This window comes from Anabrus simplex, chromosome 12 (assembly GCF_040414725.1).
Source record: "Anabrus simplex isolate iqAnaSimp1 chromosome 12, ASM4041472v1, whole genome shotgun sequence".
In the NCBI taxonomy this organism is placed as follows: Eukaryota; Metazoa; Arthropoda; class Insecta; order Orthoptera; family Tettigoniidae; genus Anabrus; species Anabrus simplex.
The window spans coordinates 82081807-82099718 of record NC_090276.1 but is presented as its reverse complement, the minus strand read 5'-3'; positions in this window follow the sequence as shown (position 1 = coordinate 82099718).

The following is a 17912-nucleotide window of genomic DNA, read 5'->3' as shown; positions in this document are numbered from 1 at the left end:
TTCTGCATATTTTCTAATACATACCTGTTTTTACAACCTAAGGAGAAAAATTCACATCACTGCTGTGTAGATATAGTGAAGGTTGCAAAGGTTCTTCCCATTGATATATCGACTTATATTCTTCACAATAATAATATTTCCATTTCCATTTATTTAGGAACAACGTCCTGTATTTACAGGCTGCCACTATGGACAAGGTAAAACATATCAAATTTCTGTACAGAACTATTAATTGAAGAAAACTCTAAATTATAAAGGTACAGTATAATTAGTGTGGCATTCCAGAGCTGTAGCTGTAGAGGTGGTGACTCAGGATTTTGATGGAGCCTCTGAGGACGAGGGTCGCAATTTCAGGGATGAGCTTCATTGGAAGTTCGAAGCGCTTCCATGTGGCGACGAAATGACGAGGTACGGTACCGCGAACGCGACCATTACTGTATTTCTATTTTCTGAAGGTGGTATTTAGATTTGTAGTAAGGGATAGTGGATTTGTATTTGTTAATCTTTTCAAGATTAACCTCCTCTGGCTGACCGCTATGATGCTCGAATCTGACAGTTGGATCTAATATGAATCCTTGAGAGCTCCTATCTTTAAAGGCTATGATGTCAATTCTCCGCGAACTACTGTTTATGGCCAGTCCGTGTATCTCCTCATGTACATTGAATTCCTTCTTTCTTAGTTCTTCGGCAATGAGGGATCTGATCTGGTGGTGCCGCATGTTTATTAGGAGCTCCCTGTGTGTGCAGAATCCCAGGACATAACCAAGAGTTTCTTTCTCTCTGTGGCAATGCCAACAGAGGTTGTTGTCCAGGGATCTGCCTGGCACCGAACGCACCGCACAAACATTAGCAGTCATCTTTATAGCCTCTCTCCACTCGTAACAATACAGTCCGGTATGATCTCGCACCCAAGAGTTTGCTGGTGTGTACTCCTTGTACAGTTGTACTCAGAGTCCTTTTTGCGGCAGTGAACACCAGGAGGTGAATTCACATTCTCGTAGCTCTTGCCGGATCTTCTTAGTATCGTACAAGTCGTTCTTGGCGCTTATTTTCTGGATATCAGCGTTTGTTAGTTTTAGGCGTTCTACGCATTCCCGACTCTCCGCATGAGAATCCCTTGAAGCGACGCGAAGTGGGTGTTTAGTCTTAAGCAAGATATTACAGGCATTAATACATTAAAGGTAAACTTCCCACGAGGTTTTAAAAAGAGCGAGTCCTTTGTATTTCTTTTCGGTGTACAGCATGCCATCTGGAGTATCCGTCGGTAACTGCAATATCTCCTTTGTTGCACTTTTAATCATTTTATTGCTATCGGATAAGAATTTCTGTGCGATTTTCTTGAAACTGCATGTCAGGAAAGGGTACATCAGGGTGGGACAGATTAAGAAATTCAGTACTATGAGTTTTTGGTCTTCCTTAAGCAGTGGCGACGATGTTAGAATTTGGAGCTTATTGTGAAGGTTTTTCATTACAGCAGTCTCGTCGAACACTGGAGTATCCCTGAAGGTAATTCCAAGATAACGAATTTGTTCGCCGTCTCCAATTAAGTCAATCTTACAGTCTTCCTCCATGGATAGTATTATCCTTCAAGATGAATGGAAGATATTTAAGTTTGAGAAAGTTAAGGCAAATTAAAAATCTGTAAGTTAAAAGAACCAGAAACCTCATATCAATCTAAAACTTCCATGTGGGAAAAGGAAATATCCTGAAGTAAGAAATACAATTAAGATATGTTTCACTCTATCCTGTAGGAGTGCAGATGTAGAGAGCTTTCTCTCAGAAGAGCCAAGATTTGATCAATGACAAAGCATCGCCCATGTCACCAGGAATATTAAATACAAGAACAAATATTCAGGATGCTTTTAAAAATTACTGCAGTAAAACAAACCACAATTGATCTGGTCACAACGAAGCAACTGACAGTGACAAGATCTGCTCACTCTTGCTACACTGCTCATCCAAAAAGGAAAGAATGAGCACCAAATGAACTTGATGGAGAGGAAGAAAAGTGCATAAGAAAAGTGCATCAAAATTGGAAAAGTAAATAAGAAATGCAACTTAAATATTGAAGAATTTGAAGATTTCAAGAAACTTAAGAAATAAAGGTGAAGAAATGGCAACTAGTGACAAGCTTTTTGAAGAAGTAAAATTGAAGTTAAAGAAAGCTGTGTAATAAATGGTCTTGGCAATATAAAGGTTGCTCATGGAATGATAACTTTAAAACAAGAGAAAGCTTGTATATAAAGAAATAGAATGCATGCAGAAGAACTTAGATGGATGTCTTATCTTATAACAAACATTTTCCAGAAAAAATAGCAATTTAATGGTTCATAGTAAACCTTTTTAGTTATTGATCTAATATTCATATTATAGTACTTTTTTATTGCATTATGGTAGTATTCTGATAAAAATTAGAAATTGAGGGCAAATGACAGACTGCTGTAAGAGGTGATGTAAAGATTGTTTTGTGAAGAAGATATGCAATGTGTTTCTTTTTGTTTTATTTTAGAAAAAATTAGTATATCAATACTGAGGGGCAGCCTTGAGTTTTGTACAGATTATTCACTCACTTCCAGACACAGGTCCGACAGTGAGCTGCTGATAAGTTTTTCCTTCCTCTGCCAAGTATGACTGCTGTTGTTTATTAAGTGACTTAAAGTGTTCTGTCTCCTGAATTTCCTCCATCATGACTTTGATACTGTTCCTTGTATGATTCTTTCAACAAATGTAAACATCACTTATATTTTTCTTAACTAGAATACCTATTCTAAAATACTTAGGTATTCATAATAGGATATATTGCAGTTGATTTCGATGAGAAAGACTTTGGTAGGGGAAGGTGGTACAGTACTGTACTCCTGCACCCTGAAGATAATCTCTTGCTCTAAACAGACAGTGGTACAGCCCACGAGTCTATAGTAAAAGGTCCAATCACATTAAATTTTCAAATGTAATATTAAGTAGACCTCACAAAAAAGCTTTACCTCTTTTCCAACTCGCAATCTTCTGCCCTATGAAAGGTCAACTATAAAGCAAGTAAGTTAAAAATAATTATACCCACCAAGTTATGCACCACCTCCATCATAACGTCTAGTGATCCTTCAGAACAATACTTCTGAGGATTGCAATTCAGGAAGAAATAAATAGTAGTTTGTATATGCCTAAATGCGTTTATTCATGATTAAATAAAGGACCTCAAATCTGTATCACATGTTCCTCTTTTTTCTTTCTTTTCTTTTTGTGTGTGTGTAGTCCATATAGGATTAATTATCAATGTTACAAACAAGAATTTTACAGTGATGCTCATAACTTCCTACATTTTGCATTAAAATCCTGAAAACAGTGATTGCTTAATTCTGTGTATTATTTACCTACATACTGACTATATATTTCAAAACATTCTAAACCCTTTTCTCTACAACAGGCCACAAACACATATCTCATCTAACACTGATATCACAACATTTGGGGCTGATGACCTAGATGTTAGGGCCCTTTAAACAAGCATCATCATCATATCACAACAATCCAAACTACTCATTCCTAACTGAAATAACAACTGCTTTGATCTGAAACACTCAAAGCACAATGTTCATAGCCACTTTAAATCAAATGTTGCATGATACTATACACTCACTGACATAGCTACTAGGTGTGCAAGACCACCCCTATTTAATTTACAAAAATCTAAATATTGTTGCATTATTGTTCACAGAATTTTATAAACATTTCCTTGTTTTTCCTTCCCATTTACTTTGGTCTGAATATTCTTTCTCCATGCTCTGTCAACATGCCATGAGCAAAATAATCTCATGGTTGCAGGTCCCATGACTGCATTCCAAGCATTGTAGAAGGCTTCTGCCAAATCGGACATGAAGACCTTTGGGGATACACAACCAACCTCATTCTTAATGTAGGTGAAAAATAGAGACAATATTTTCTGGTCACTTCTATTGGAAATCAAAAATGCACAAGGAAAGTCTGTCTCAAGTCATCCAGAACTAAAAGCGTTATTAACTCAAACCCGTAGCTATTAAGCCCATGTGTTCCATCAGTGCATACACAGTCACTACCATATTTCTTTAATATTTCACTCTGAGCACTGTTCATAATAATTAAAATAAAGTCATCACTTCTGAAGTTTGGATGCTTTTCACTGGTGGTCCCCTGATGTTTATAGAATAATACACAAGGGCCTGTCACCTGAATTAACTTCATTGACCCAAGCCTCAACACTTGTACCATCCTCCTGATGTCTCAAGTTAAAACTACACTCAATATTATACAAATCCTGTTTTGTGATTAAGGTAGGCCTACCTAAACTGAAGAAAAACTAAATATACACGCGGCACGTAACTAAATACACACTATAGCTGGGCACACCAAACGAAATACACTAATCCCACAGGTACAGTAACGAACACTATGCACAAGTAGATCTTCGAAAATATACGCACGTAATTTTCTTCTCAAACCACTCGTACAATAAATACACTTTCCTGCTGTCAACTCGAAATCGTCACTGCCCGGTTCTCTTCGTATGTATTCGTAGTGTACCTCATAAACATTACTATAGTTCGTTCGTTCATTCGTTCGTTCAGCAGATCTCGTACAGTTCGTTCTTTCGAACGAGTGGTTTGAGAAGAAAATTACGTGCGTATATTTTCGAAGCACTGCCTGCTGGATCTGCATCCGATGGCTGCTTATACTGCCTGCTCATTACAACATTTTAACATGGCACTAAATGAAACACTCCGTTTATAAATACCCACAGCAGGTGGCAGCACCAACCGGCTCCAGACCTGTCGGAATGAAATAGCGGGAAATAGGGTAGTACTGTACTTGTTTTCAGTGAAAATGGTTTACTGCTGCGTGCCTTTCTGCAAATCAAAGAAAGGGAAACCAGAATGCCGTGGTATTTCATAAATACCTTCAAGTACGTAATTGCGTCGAAAGTGGTTAAGTATTATATCCAGGGAAGGAAACAGCAAAGGAAGTAAATGGCCAGTATCCAGTATTCGGGAGATAGTAGGTTCGAACCACACTGAAAATGGTTTTCTGTGGTTTCCCATTTTCACACCAGGCAAATGCTGGGGCTGTACCTTAATTAAGGCCACGGCCGGTTCCTTCCCACTCCTAGCCCTCTCTTGTCCCATCGTCGTCATAAGACCTATCTGTGTCAGTGCGACGTAAAGCAACTAGCAAAAAAACAAAAAAATTCTGGGGACAATTGCACTGTTAATATGAAGGTACAAAACAGAATAATATGCTGTCATATATTCCATTACAAGTCATTTGTTAGTAGTATAAAATACCGGGCGAGTTGGCCGTGCGCGTAGTGGCGCGCGGCTTTGAGCTTGCATCCGGGAGATAGTAGGTTCGAATCCCACTATCGGCAGCCGTGAAGTTGGTTTTCCGTGGTTTCCCATTTTCACACCAGGCAAATGCTGGGGCTGTACCTTATTTAAGGCCACGGCCGGTTCCTTCCAAATCCTAGGCCTTTCCTATCCCATCGTCGCCATAAGACCTATCTGTGTCAGTGCAACGTAAAGCATCTAGCAAAAAAAAAAATCTGGGGACAATTGCACTGTTAATATGAAGGTACAAAACAGAATAATATGCTGTCATATATTCCATTACAAGTCCTTTGTTAGTAGTATAAAATACCGGACGAGTTGGCCGTGCGCGTAGTGGCGCGCGGCTGTGAGCTTGCATCCGGGAGATAGTAGGTTTGAATCCCACCATCGGCAGCCATGAAGATGGTTTACCGTGGTTTCCCATTTTCACACCAGTCAAATGCTGGGGCTGTACCTTAATTAAGGCCACGGCCGGTTCCTTCCAAATCCAAGGCCTCTCCTATCCCATCGTCGCCATAAGACCTATCTGTGTCGGTGCGACGTAAAGCCCCTAGCAAAAAGAAACCTGTGTTGCTCCCTGAGTATGTACTTGATTTACTAGAAGATATTTGTGAGCCCCCTGAGTCAGTGTGTGTCACTTTGGAAACTGCATCCCAGGCATTGGTGTGTGGTTATTTAGTGCGGATAATCGAAGAAAAAACAGAATGCAGTACGTGCTTGAATAACGTTTCCACCTCAGTTAACGCTTCCCCATTGATGCACTTAATCAGACAGTCGGATAGAGGAGGCCTGCGCTATCCCCAGCAAAGATTTATTGGCCTAATTATTGGGCTACAGAAATTTGTTGAGGCGGCTCTACCGTACTGCAAGAAATCTGCAAGTCTGCTCCAGACTATAAAAACTATGTTCTACCTTCTTTGTGCCAGTGTAACATTTTAAAGTGTTTTAGTAACAATAAGCACCAGGAACTTGTGCCGGAAGCTGTGTTTGCTAAATTCGTGAAACCTCTACTTAGTAATGTAGGGAAGTACCATACAGAAAAAGTTTCAAGGTTTTCTTGTTCGTCAAAACCTCTTTCTCGAAAAGTCTTAAAGCTATAACTCCCTAGAGCAGCACTTTATACGGAAAATTCTTTAATTTTTCTGTTACTGTTGTACGCTTGTATGCTTATCTAGTTGTATTCACGCGATAATTGGGTACGGTTGGTGCTACCATCTAGCGGCAGATCAATTGTAAGTCGCGTTACACGTTTGAACATGGAATGAGCAGGCAGTATAAGCAGCCATCGGATGCAGATCCAGCAGGCAGTGTTTCGAAGATCTACTTGTGCATAGTGTTCGTTACTGTACCTGTGGGATTAGTGTATTTCGTTTGGTGTGCCCAGCTATAGTGTGTATTTAGTTACGTGCCGCGTGTATATTTAGTTTTTCTTCAGTTTAGGTAGGCCTACTTACATAGCGTTATAATGAGCAACGTTAAGAAATACTCGTGTTCTGAATGTGGTAAAAGCTATGAGTATTATAAAAATTTTTGGAAACATCTTTCTAAGGTCCATCCAGAGAAACTAGATGAAATTGCGCCTTGTTTAAAGGGCGAGACATCTCTTCCGCACCAGTGTAAATTTTGTGATAAACAGTTCACGCACAGTTATAATTTAAAACGGCACGAGCGTCAGTGCCACACAAACTTAATTGGAGGACCTGAGACAGAGGATAAAAAATGTCCTTCTTTCTCAAGCTTCCTAGAGTGGAAACAGCACATTGCAAGCAAAACATGTTCACAGTATGTAAAGAAAAGGGGTTCTTACACTGCAACAGATAACACGAAGAGACATTACTATGTGTGTCATCGATCAGGCTTTTCTGTGTCTGAAAGTAAAGGCATCAGGCACTTGAAGCAACAAAGTTGATGAGATCTGTCCAGCAAGTATTCGACTAATTGAACACGAAAATGGAATGTGTGAAGTAAAATATGTTCCCACTCACAGAGGTCATCAAAATGATCTAAGCCATCTTGCCCTCACAGATGTAGAGAAGAAAACATTAGCAACAGATATTGCCAACCAGATTCCCTTTCAAGCTATTCTGGACAAAATTCGCGAATCTGTGACAGACTCAAAGCTTGAAAGAATTCATTTAATCACAAAACAGGATTTGTATAATATTGAGCGTAGTTTTAACTTGAGACATCAGGAGGATGGTACAAGTGTTGAGGCCTGGGTCAATGAAGTTAATTCAGGTGACAGGCCCTTGTGTATTATTCTATAAACATCAGGGGACCACCAGTGAAAAGCATCCAAACTTCAGAAGTGATGACTTTATTTTAATTATTATGAACAGTGCTCAGAGTGAAATATTAAAGAAATATGGTAGTGACTGTGTATGCACTGATGGAACACATGGGCTTAATAGCTACGGGTTTGAGTTAATAACGCTTTTAGTTCTGGATGACTTGAGACAGACTTTCCTTGTGCATTTTTGATTTCCAATAGAAGTGACCAGAAAATATTGTCTCTATTTTTCACCTACATTAAGAATGAGGTTGGTTGTGTATCCCCAAAGGTCTTCATGTCCGATTTGGCAGAAGCCTTCTACAATGCTTGGAATGCAGTCATGGGACCTGCAACCATGAGATTATTTTGCTCATGGCATGTTGACAGAGCATGGAGAAAGAATATTCAGACCAAAGTAAATGGGAAGGAAAAACAAGGAAATGTTTATAAAATTCTGTGAACAATAATGCAACAATATTTAGATTTTTGTGAATTAAATAGGGGTGGTCTTGCACACCTAGTAGCTATGTCAGTGAGTGTATAGTATCATGCAACATTTGATTTAAAGTGGCTATGAACATTGTGCTTTGAGTGTTTCAGATCAAAGCAGTTGTTATTTCAGTTAGGAATGAGTAGTTTGGATTGTTGTGATATGATGATGATGCTTGTTTAAAGGGCCCTAACATCTAGGTCATCAGCCCCAAATGTTGTGATATCAGTGTTAGATGAGATATGTGTTTGTGGCCTGTTGTAGAGAAAAGGGTTTAGAATGTTTTGAAATATATAGTCAGTATGTAGGTAAATAATACACAGAATTAAGCAATCACTGTTTTCAGGATTTTAATGCAAAATGTAGGAAGTTATGAGCATCACTGTAAAATTCTTGTTTGTAACATTGATAATTAATCCTATATGGACTACACACACACAAAAAGAAAAGAAAGAAAAAAGAGGAACATGTGATACAGATTTGAGGTCCTTTATTTAATCATGAATAAACGCATTTAGGCATATACAAACTACTATTTATTTCTTCCTGAATTGCAATCCTCAGAAGTATTGTTCTGAAGGATCACTAGACGTTATGATGGAGGTGGTGCATAACTTGGTGGGTATAATTATTTTTAACTTACTTGCTTTATAGTTGACCTTTCATAGGGCAGAAGATTGCGAGTTGGAAAAGAGGTAAAGCTTTTTTGTGAGGTCTACTTAATATTACATTTGAAAATTTAATGTGATTGGACCTTTTACTATAGACTCGTGGGCTGTACCACTGTCTGTTTAGAGCAAGAGATTATCTTCAGGGTGCAGGAGTACAGTACTGTACCACCTTCCCCTACCAAAGTCTTTCTCATCGAAATCAACTGCAATATATCCTATTATGAATACCTAAGTATTTTAGAATAGGTATTCTAGTTAAGAAAAATATAAGTGATGTTTACATTTGTTGAAAGAATCATACAAGGAACAGTATCAAAGTCATGATGGAGGAAATTCAGGAGACAGAACACTTTAAGTCACTTAATAAACAACAGCAGTCATACTTGGCAGAGGAAGGAAAAACTTATCAGCAGCTCACTGTCGGACCTGTGTCTGGAAGTGAGTGAATAATCTGTACAAAACTCAAGGCTGCCCCTCAGTATTGATATACTAATTTTTTCTAAAATAAAACAAAAGGAAACACATTGCATATCTTCTTCACAAAACAATCTTTACATCACCTCTTACAGCAGTCTGTCATTTGCCCTCAATTTCTAATTTTTATCAGAATACTACCATAATGCAATAAAAAAGTACTATAATATGAATATTAGATCAATAACTAAAAAGGTTTACTATGAACCATTAAATTGCTATTTTTTCTGGAAAATGTTTGTTATAAGATAAGACATCCATCTAAGTTCTTCTGCATGCATTCTATTTCTTTATATACAAGCTTTCTCTTGTTTTAAAGTTATCATTCCATGAGCAACCTTTATATTGCCAAGACCATTTATTACACAGCTTTCTTTAACTTCAATTTTACTTCTTCAAAAAGCTTGTCACTAGTTGCCATTTCTTCACCTTTATTTCTTAAGTTTCTTGAAATCTTCAAATTCTTCAATATTTAAGTTGCATTTCTTATTTACTTTTCCAATTTTGATGCACTTTTCTTCCTCTCCATCAAGTTCATTTGGTGCTCATTCTTTCCTTTTTGGATGAGCAGTGTAGCAAGAGTGAGCAGATCTTGTCACTGTCAGTTGCTTCGTTGTGACCAGATCAATTGTGGTTTGTTTTACTGCAGTAATTTTTAAAAGCATCCTGAATATTTGTTCTTGTATTTAATATTCCTGGTGACATGGGCGATGCTTTGTCATTGATCAAATCTTGGCTCTTCTGAGAGAAAGCTCTCTACATCTGCACTCCTACAGGATAGAGTGAAACATATCTTAATTGTATTTCTTACTTCAGGATATTTCCTTTTCCCACATGGAAGTTTTAGATTGATATGAGGTTTCTGGTTCTTTTAACTTACAGATTTTTAATTTGCCTTAACTTTCTCAAACTTAAATATCTTCCATTCATCTTGAAGGATAATACTATCCATGGAGGAAGACTGTAAGATTGACTTAATTGGAGACGGCGAACAAATTCGTTATCTTGGAATTACCTTCAGGGATACTCCAGTGTTCGACGAGACTGCTGTAATGAAAAACCTTCACAATAAGCTCCAAATTCTAACATCGTCGCCACTGCTTAAGGAAGACCAAAAACTCATAGTACTGAATTTCTTAATCTGTCCCACCCTGATGTACCCTTTCCTGACATGCAGTTTCAAGAAAATCGCACAGAAATTCTTATCCGATAGCAATAAAATGATTAAAAGTGCAACAAAGGAGATATTGCAGTTACCGACGGATACTCCAGATGGCATGCTGTACACCGAAAAGAAATACAAAGGACTCGCTCTTTTTAAAACCTCGTGGGAAGTTTACCTTTAATGTATTAATGCCTGTAATATCTTGCTTAAGACTAAACACCCACTTCGCGTCGCTTCAAGGGATTCTCATGCGGAGAGTCGGGAATGCGTAGAACGCCTAAAACTAACAAACGCTGATATCCAGAAAATAAGCGCCAAGAACGACTTGTACGATACTAAGAAGATCCGGCAAGAGCTACGAGAATGTGAATTCACCTCCTGGTGTTCACTGCTGCAAAAAGGACTCTGAGTACAACTGTACAAGGAGTACACACCAGCAAACTCTTGGGTGCGAGATCATACCGGACTGTATTGTTACGAGTGGAGAGAGGCTATAAAGATGACTGCTAATGTTTGTGCGGTGCGTTCGGTGCCAGGCAGATCCCTGGACAACAACCTCTGTTGGCATTGCCACAGAGAGAAAGAAACTCTTGGTTATGTCCTGGGATTCTGCACACACAGGGAGCTCCTAATAAACATGCGGCACCACCAGATCAGATCCCTCATTGCCGAAGAACTAAGAAAGAAGGAATTCAATGTACATGAGGAGATACACGGACTGGCCATAAACAGTAGTTCGCGGAGAATTGACATCATAGCCTTTAAAGATAGGAGCTCTCAAGGATTCATATTAGATCCAACTGTCAGATTCGAGCATCATAGCGGTCAGCCAGAGGAGGTTAATCTTGAAAAGATTAACAAATACAAATCCACTATCCCTTACTACAAATCTAAATACCACCTTCAGAAAATAGAAATACAGTAATGGTCGCGTTCGCGGTACCGTACCTCGTCATTTCGTCGCCACATGGAAGCGCTTCGAACTTCCAATGAAGCTCATCCCTGAAATTGCGACCCTCGTCCTCAGAGGCTCCATCAAAATCCTGAGTCACCACCTCTACAGCTACAGCTCTGGAATGCCACACTAATTATACTGTACCTTTATAATTTAGAGTTTTCTTCAATTAATAGTTCTGTACAGAAATTTGATATGTTTTACCTTGTCCATAGTGGCAGCCTGTAAATACAGGACGTTGTTCCTAAATAAATGGAAATAGAAATATTATTATTGTGAAGAATATAAGTCGATATATCAATGGGAAGAACCTTTGCAACCTTCACTATATCTACACAGCAGTGATGTGAATTTTTCTCCTTAGGTTGTAAAAACAGGTATGTATTAGAAAATATGCAGAAGTAGATTCTCCCCCACTCCCCCACAAGATGTTTGCAACTGGTGATATAGTGTTCCTGTACACTTTTCAGAAGAAAAAAGGGCTTCTTTTTCTGGCAAGTCTTTCACAAAGTGCATAACTGAAATATCTCCTCCTTAATCCATGCTGTTTTCAGCCTTCATAATACATCAGTCTTGCAAACCTACAAATGATATAGTAGCCAAGATTCTTCAGCTCATCATACAGAAACTTGCATAAACATTCTCTCTTTTTTGGAAAGTCTCAGAGAGTAATCTAAACACCAAGCTTGATACTTGCAGTCGCTTAAGTGCGGCCGGTATTCAGGAGATATTGGGTTCGAACCCCACTGTCGGCAGCCCTGAAGATGGTTTTCCGTGGTTTCCCATTTTCATACCAGGCTAACACTGGGGCTGTACCTTAATTAAGGCCACAGCCGCTTCCTTCTCATTCCTAATCCTCTCCCGTCCCATCATCGCTGTAAGACCTATCTGTGTCGGTGCAGCGAAAAGCAACTTGTAAAAAAAAAACAAAGCTGCACTAGGCATAAAACTCAATTCACCCTTGTATGTTACATTTTTAAAAAGGAAAGTATCGATTAATTTGTAGTTGATGTTACGGATCTACAAACCGTACTGATATGTTTGTGGTAACACTCACAAAATATTTTTGAAGAGCGAGACTTAGTTCTGTCTGTTAGAACATGGTAGAAATTATTCAGTTCTCGTGATGCAGTATGCATTTTTTATAATTTTTGAGTCAGTAGTTATCAAAGTTCAAAAGCAAACTAATTTTCAGAAAATTTCAGCACTTATACTTCCCACTGAATATGGCTGTTGGCAATCCCAGCGAAAACTTACCTTATTTAAAGTCCACCATTAATGGTACCACATTCAAGTGAAAAATATGTGGCTTAATTAATGGGAAGTTTGTGTTTGTACAGGAGAGTACAGTCTACACTGGAGGTGTGCTCAATGGGTTTGCTTAAATTATCAGCAGCAGCAAAAACTGTTGTGGCATCTTTAGTGCCTCTTTATTTATTTCACTTTCTTTGTATCTGTCTCTTGGCACAGGCCAGAGCAAAGTGTAGCTTCTACTGAAGTCCCAATCTCATCATTGGCTGTGACAATATGGAAGCTGCTGGGGTATGGGTTGTGCTGAGTAATGACATTTGGAGCACAACTAGTGTTTGAGTATTATGAAAGGTGTTGCTCATAGGATCAGTTGTGCTACAGTAGCACCTTCTGGTCCAGTGAGGAAAGCAATGGCAAACTATCTCACTCCTCATCTTGCCTAGTATGCCTCATTTGGACTCTGCCATTATTTTTTGCAATTTCCATATAACTGCATAGCCTTTGGTGGTCCTAATTGAGGATCCAACCAGCCTCTGGGCTGATGACCTAACAGACAGAAGCAAACTTTATCCCTTACTCCTGTAAATATCACAGGTAAGGACCTAACATCCTACGCAAGTGAAGCCTGTTGTAACATGAGGGCTTAAAATTTGTGTGATAATAGCAGACAATACCAGAGTGAACCATGTAATGTTTAAGGACTTGTCAATATCTGCAAGTTATGAGTGTCATCTCTCAAACAATTTCAAAACTTTCATTTTTGACAGTGTGTATATTTTAAAAATTATCATAATCAGCTGAGCTTAATCAAACAGACTCTGCAAAAAGCTTTAATGTTTCCATCATTTTATTACCATGACAAATTAACAGCTGCCAAGTTCTCAGATATCAGAAGCGTGTACCCAAAGAAAGTGGTTTTTTGCTGAGAATGGCTCCCAAACTGAACTTCAGAATAGTTTTTCCACATAGGTACTCTTGAACAACAACTATTGTGCAGTTAATAACTTCTATGAAACTACATTTCCTGTGATCAAACAAGAGTGTAGAAAGGAGTAATGAATTGCACATTTTCTGCAAACTATGTCTTGGTAATGGAAAATAATGAATATTTAAAAACGTTATTGCATTTCCCTCTGGGAAAAATCAAATGGGCATAAATACTTTTCAATAAAATGTGTGATGCTATGTTGCCTAGCAACCATGCAGGCTGTGATCTGAAGTATTGATGGAGAATGGACCATGACATTAAGATCCATGGTTTGTGCAGTTCTCAAGGTGTCGCCAGCTAACATAATGTCACACATTTTGTAACATAACAGTATTACATTACATAAATGTTTGAATAACCCTCAACTGTTAAGTCCAAATGTGTGGTTTATGGTGAGAGTTACTGTAGACATATCCTAGTGTGTGAACCATGGGCAACGGCTGAGTGGCAAAGTTAATCGTCTTCAGAGTTGGGATACTCATTGCTATGGAATTGGGGTGGACATTTTTGACATGTTCCAAGCCAGGACCCTCCTGTTGTTCTGGCAGCTAGAACTATACAATCAACCGGTGGTCTCTACCCTATAGGAGAGATTCTCACTGTGATTATGTGTAAGTAAGGCAGCATCCTGCTTCACAGAATGTACCAAGCTCAGAATATTTTAAACAAGCCTTGAACCTATGGGAGTTACTCAGTCCCACTTCTATTTGACAGGGGAGGGACTCCTTTTAAAGTTACGTACTTAGTTATATCCTTTTACTCTTTTGGAGAGCATAGGGCTTTGACAATGAAGCGCCAAAGTATCCTATTTTGAGCTAGGATTTTCAGTTCTCCAAAGGTCTTCCCTTCTTGTTTTGCCTCCTCCATCACACTGTGTCTCCATGACTTTCTGGGTCTACCTCTCTTCCGTTATCCTTGGGGTTCCAAAACAGAGCCTTTCTCTCCACTGCATCCTGCTGCTTCTGCAGTGTGTGGTCGATCCATTTCAATTTCCTCCGCTTTATTTGTATGCCAATGGGCTCTTCTGTTTGTTTCCAGAGATCTTCCTTTGAAAATACTTTTGGCCAAAAATGCCTTAATTCCCCTTTAGCATCTATTTATAAATACATGTAGTTAATGAGTGATCTCTGAGGTAACTTTCCCGGTTTCACAACCATGTAACAGTACTGTTTTTTCATTTGTTCGAAAAATGCGAAGTTTTCTTTTCATTGAGATTTCTCTGGCCCTCCATATCGGATAGAGTTGTATGAATGCCACATTTGCTTTGTGGATTCTCATTTTGACATCAGCAGCTGCTCCTCCATCCTGAGTAACCATACTGCCAAGATATGTAAACTCTTCACGTTGATATTCATTGCTTTTGTTTTCTGGGTATTTACCTTGGAAACTACTTGGCAAATAAAATGGAATTCAATGCGGATCCATCAATATCAATGAGGCTTATGCAAGAAGGAAAGTAGAACTGGCAGAGGTAAGTGGAGATAATGAGGAAGAGATAGATTAGAAAATGTTCTTAACAGGTGTTAAAATGGGAAGGACTGTTAATCAGGAGTTCTATTGCACACAACATAATTTTGGTTAGCCTCGTAAATGAGGAGATGACTTGGGTAGATTTAGCCATTGGAGGAATTAGGATGAGAACTGTCTGCGTGAACCGTGGCAGCTAATCACACTAACCACTACACCACAGAGGTGGTCGATTCAATACTATACCATACAATAAAACTTTCACCAAAGGAACAATATTACGCATTGAGTACAATTAAATAAAGTACGGTGTGATTATACAATTAAAATCATTTAGTATTTGACTACACACTAAGAAACTAACAGATACTAAAGAGACTGCCAGACTGAAGAATGCACGTGGTAAGTGGGTGAACCATACCTCAGTGCCTATGACCTTGGCAAAAAAATATGCCCTTGCTACCCTTCCTCATAGCACATGCAGTGTCCACTACTTGCTATGGCGGTATACAAATCGGTTATCCGGGACGAACGACATTCTGTGCGTATTTCCTCTAAACATTTTGTTAATAATTAAATAAGATGAGGGAAAAATTAGCCGATAAGACAACAGGGCTTGTACAAATTGCTTTGTTTAAAAATAATTTCTATAATTCCTAGTTTCAGCTGGCTAAAATGGAATAAAAATGTAATCTTTTATCCACAAAGTGAGGGGGCAACTGCCCCCTTCCCCCACAATCGCTGCTACTGCCCTGTATAAAAAGGAAGACGGGAAGAAATGCAGAAATTATAGGGGCATCACTCAACTTTCTAAATCAAACTTTTGGAGATCATTTGAAAATGAATTAGGAATATAGTTGAACCGTTATTGGAGGAGGAGCAACGCAGGTTCAGGAACAACTGAAGCACTACAAACCTGATATTTGCCATCAGAATGATAATGGAGAAGCACTGGGAATAGGCTATGTTAAGAACTTAGTGATAGTTTTTATGGACATCGAGAAGGCCTACGACAGTGTTCCTAGAGAGATAATCTGGGAATACCTAGAAGGTATAGGTCTGCCAGACATCCTGATTGATAAAGTAAAGATGCTCTATCAAAAGTGCTTAATCTGTGTCCAAATATTGGATGGAAGATCAGATTGGTTTGAAACCAAAAGAGAAGTCCAGCAGGGAAGTGCCTTGTCACCACTCCTGTTCATCATTGACATGGATTGGATCATAAAATCCAACAAAGAACATTGCAAAGAGCCTAACACTCTAATATTTGCAGATGATGTTCTGATCTGGGGAGAAAATGAAGCAGACGTACAGGAGAACCTAAATCCCTGGAATAGCAATTTAAAGAATATGGACTAAAAATCAATAAAACAAAAGCTCTTTAAATGACTATCAACAGTAAAGGCACAGATTCAAACAATTTCCTGGAGGGAAGTCTATTGCAGTCTGGTTCTAACTTCAAATAGGCTACCTTGAAAGAATCACTTCAAAAGATAACCCATTAAATTAAGAAATACTTAACAGGACTCAGAAATCTTCTCAATTTCATTTTCAAGTGAGAAACCTACTCTGGGATGATAAAATACCCCAGAAAGCAAAACTGACCATGTTTCATACCTACTTCATTCCATTTCTCGCATATGGACTTGAAACATGTACCCTGCATAACAAGGCAAATAATAAAATCCAGTCAACAGAAATGAAATTCACCAGAACAATGAACCAAAAGACCAGGAAGGACAAGATTAGAAATAAAGCAAATAGGAAGGAGGCTGGCATCAAAATGCCTGTTACCGAGCTTTTAGGAAGAGGCAGGCTACAATGGTTTGGACATGTTATGACGATGGACAGAATGAGAACAGCAAGGAATTATTTTGATAGAGAAGTGAAAGGGGGAGGCCAAGGAATTGATGGATAGAGACAGTGAAATCTGAGGTCAGCAAGAGGAATGCCAAGTGGGAAGATATAGAGGAACAGAAACTAAACTTTAACAGGATGAAGTAGCAAGCGCTTGTACTCCACACCTGGGAAACTGGAGCTTGAAGATGATGATGTATGGATGTAAGACATTTATAAAATTTACTTTGCACAGGAATCCTCTGGAAGTAAATTTCAGTTATGCAAATGACACCTCACTTTATTTCAATTTCTGATCATGGCTTAACAGTTGCAGAACTCTTAAGTTGAGCCCTGGCACACTAATGACTGACACTTTCAGCAGTACTACCATGTACCAGCAGGGAAGCTACAAACCAACAATCTTGAGAACAGATTTAGCTGTTACCTGCAGCTTTCAGGAAGGTAATTATCATATATCAGTCACACAGTTCATGGAGTGTGATTAAAAAAATCATACCATAGTACATCATGCTCGAAAATTTCATGTGATTTGACCTTTTTTACAATAGAAACAGGACTGTACCACTGACCCTTTAGGATGAGAGATTATCTTTAGTGCTGTCGCCCAGGTGGCAGATTATACTTTCACTAGAAATACTGTTATAAGTCTCAATTAATACAGTATATGGTATTGATAACAGTAGCCAAGAGATTAATTATAATACAAGGTAGTAGAACTGAGGCTGTACTTGTATTTCGGCATTGCTGATCATGAAGGATAGCCTATATCCATTACGGTAGTGGTTAGCGAATTTGCTTGAATCTTATTATCTCATGCTTGGCAGAAAAAAAAAGAATACCCTTCAATATCAGCTCACTGTCAGTTCTGCCTATGGAATATACCCATCAAGATCAGCAATACTGGAATAAAAGTACAGCCTTAGTTTCACTACCTTGTACTATAATTAATTATCTTTTGGCTA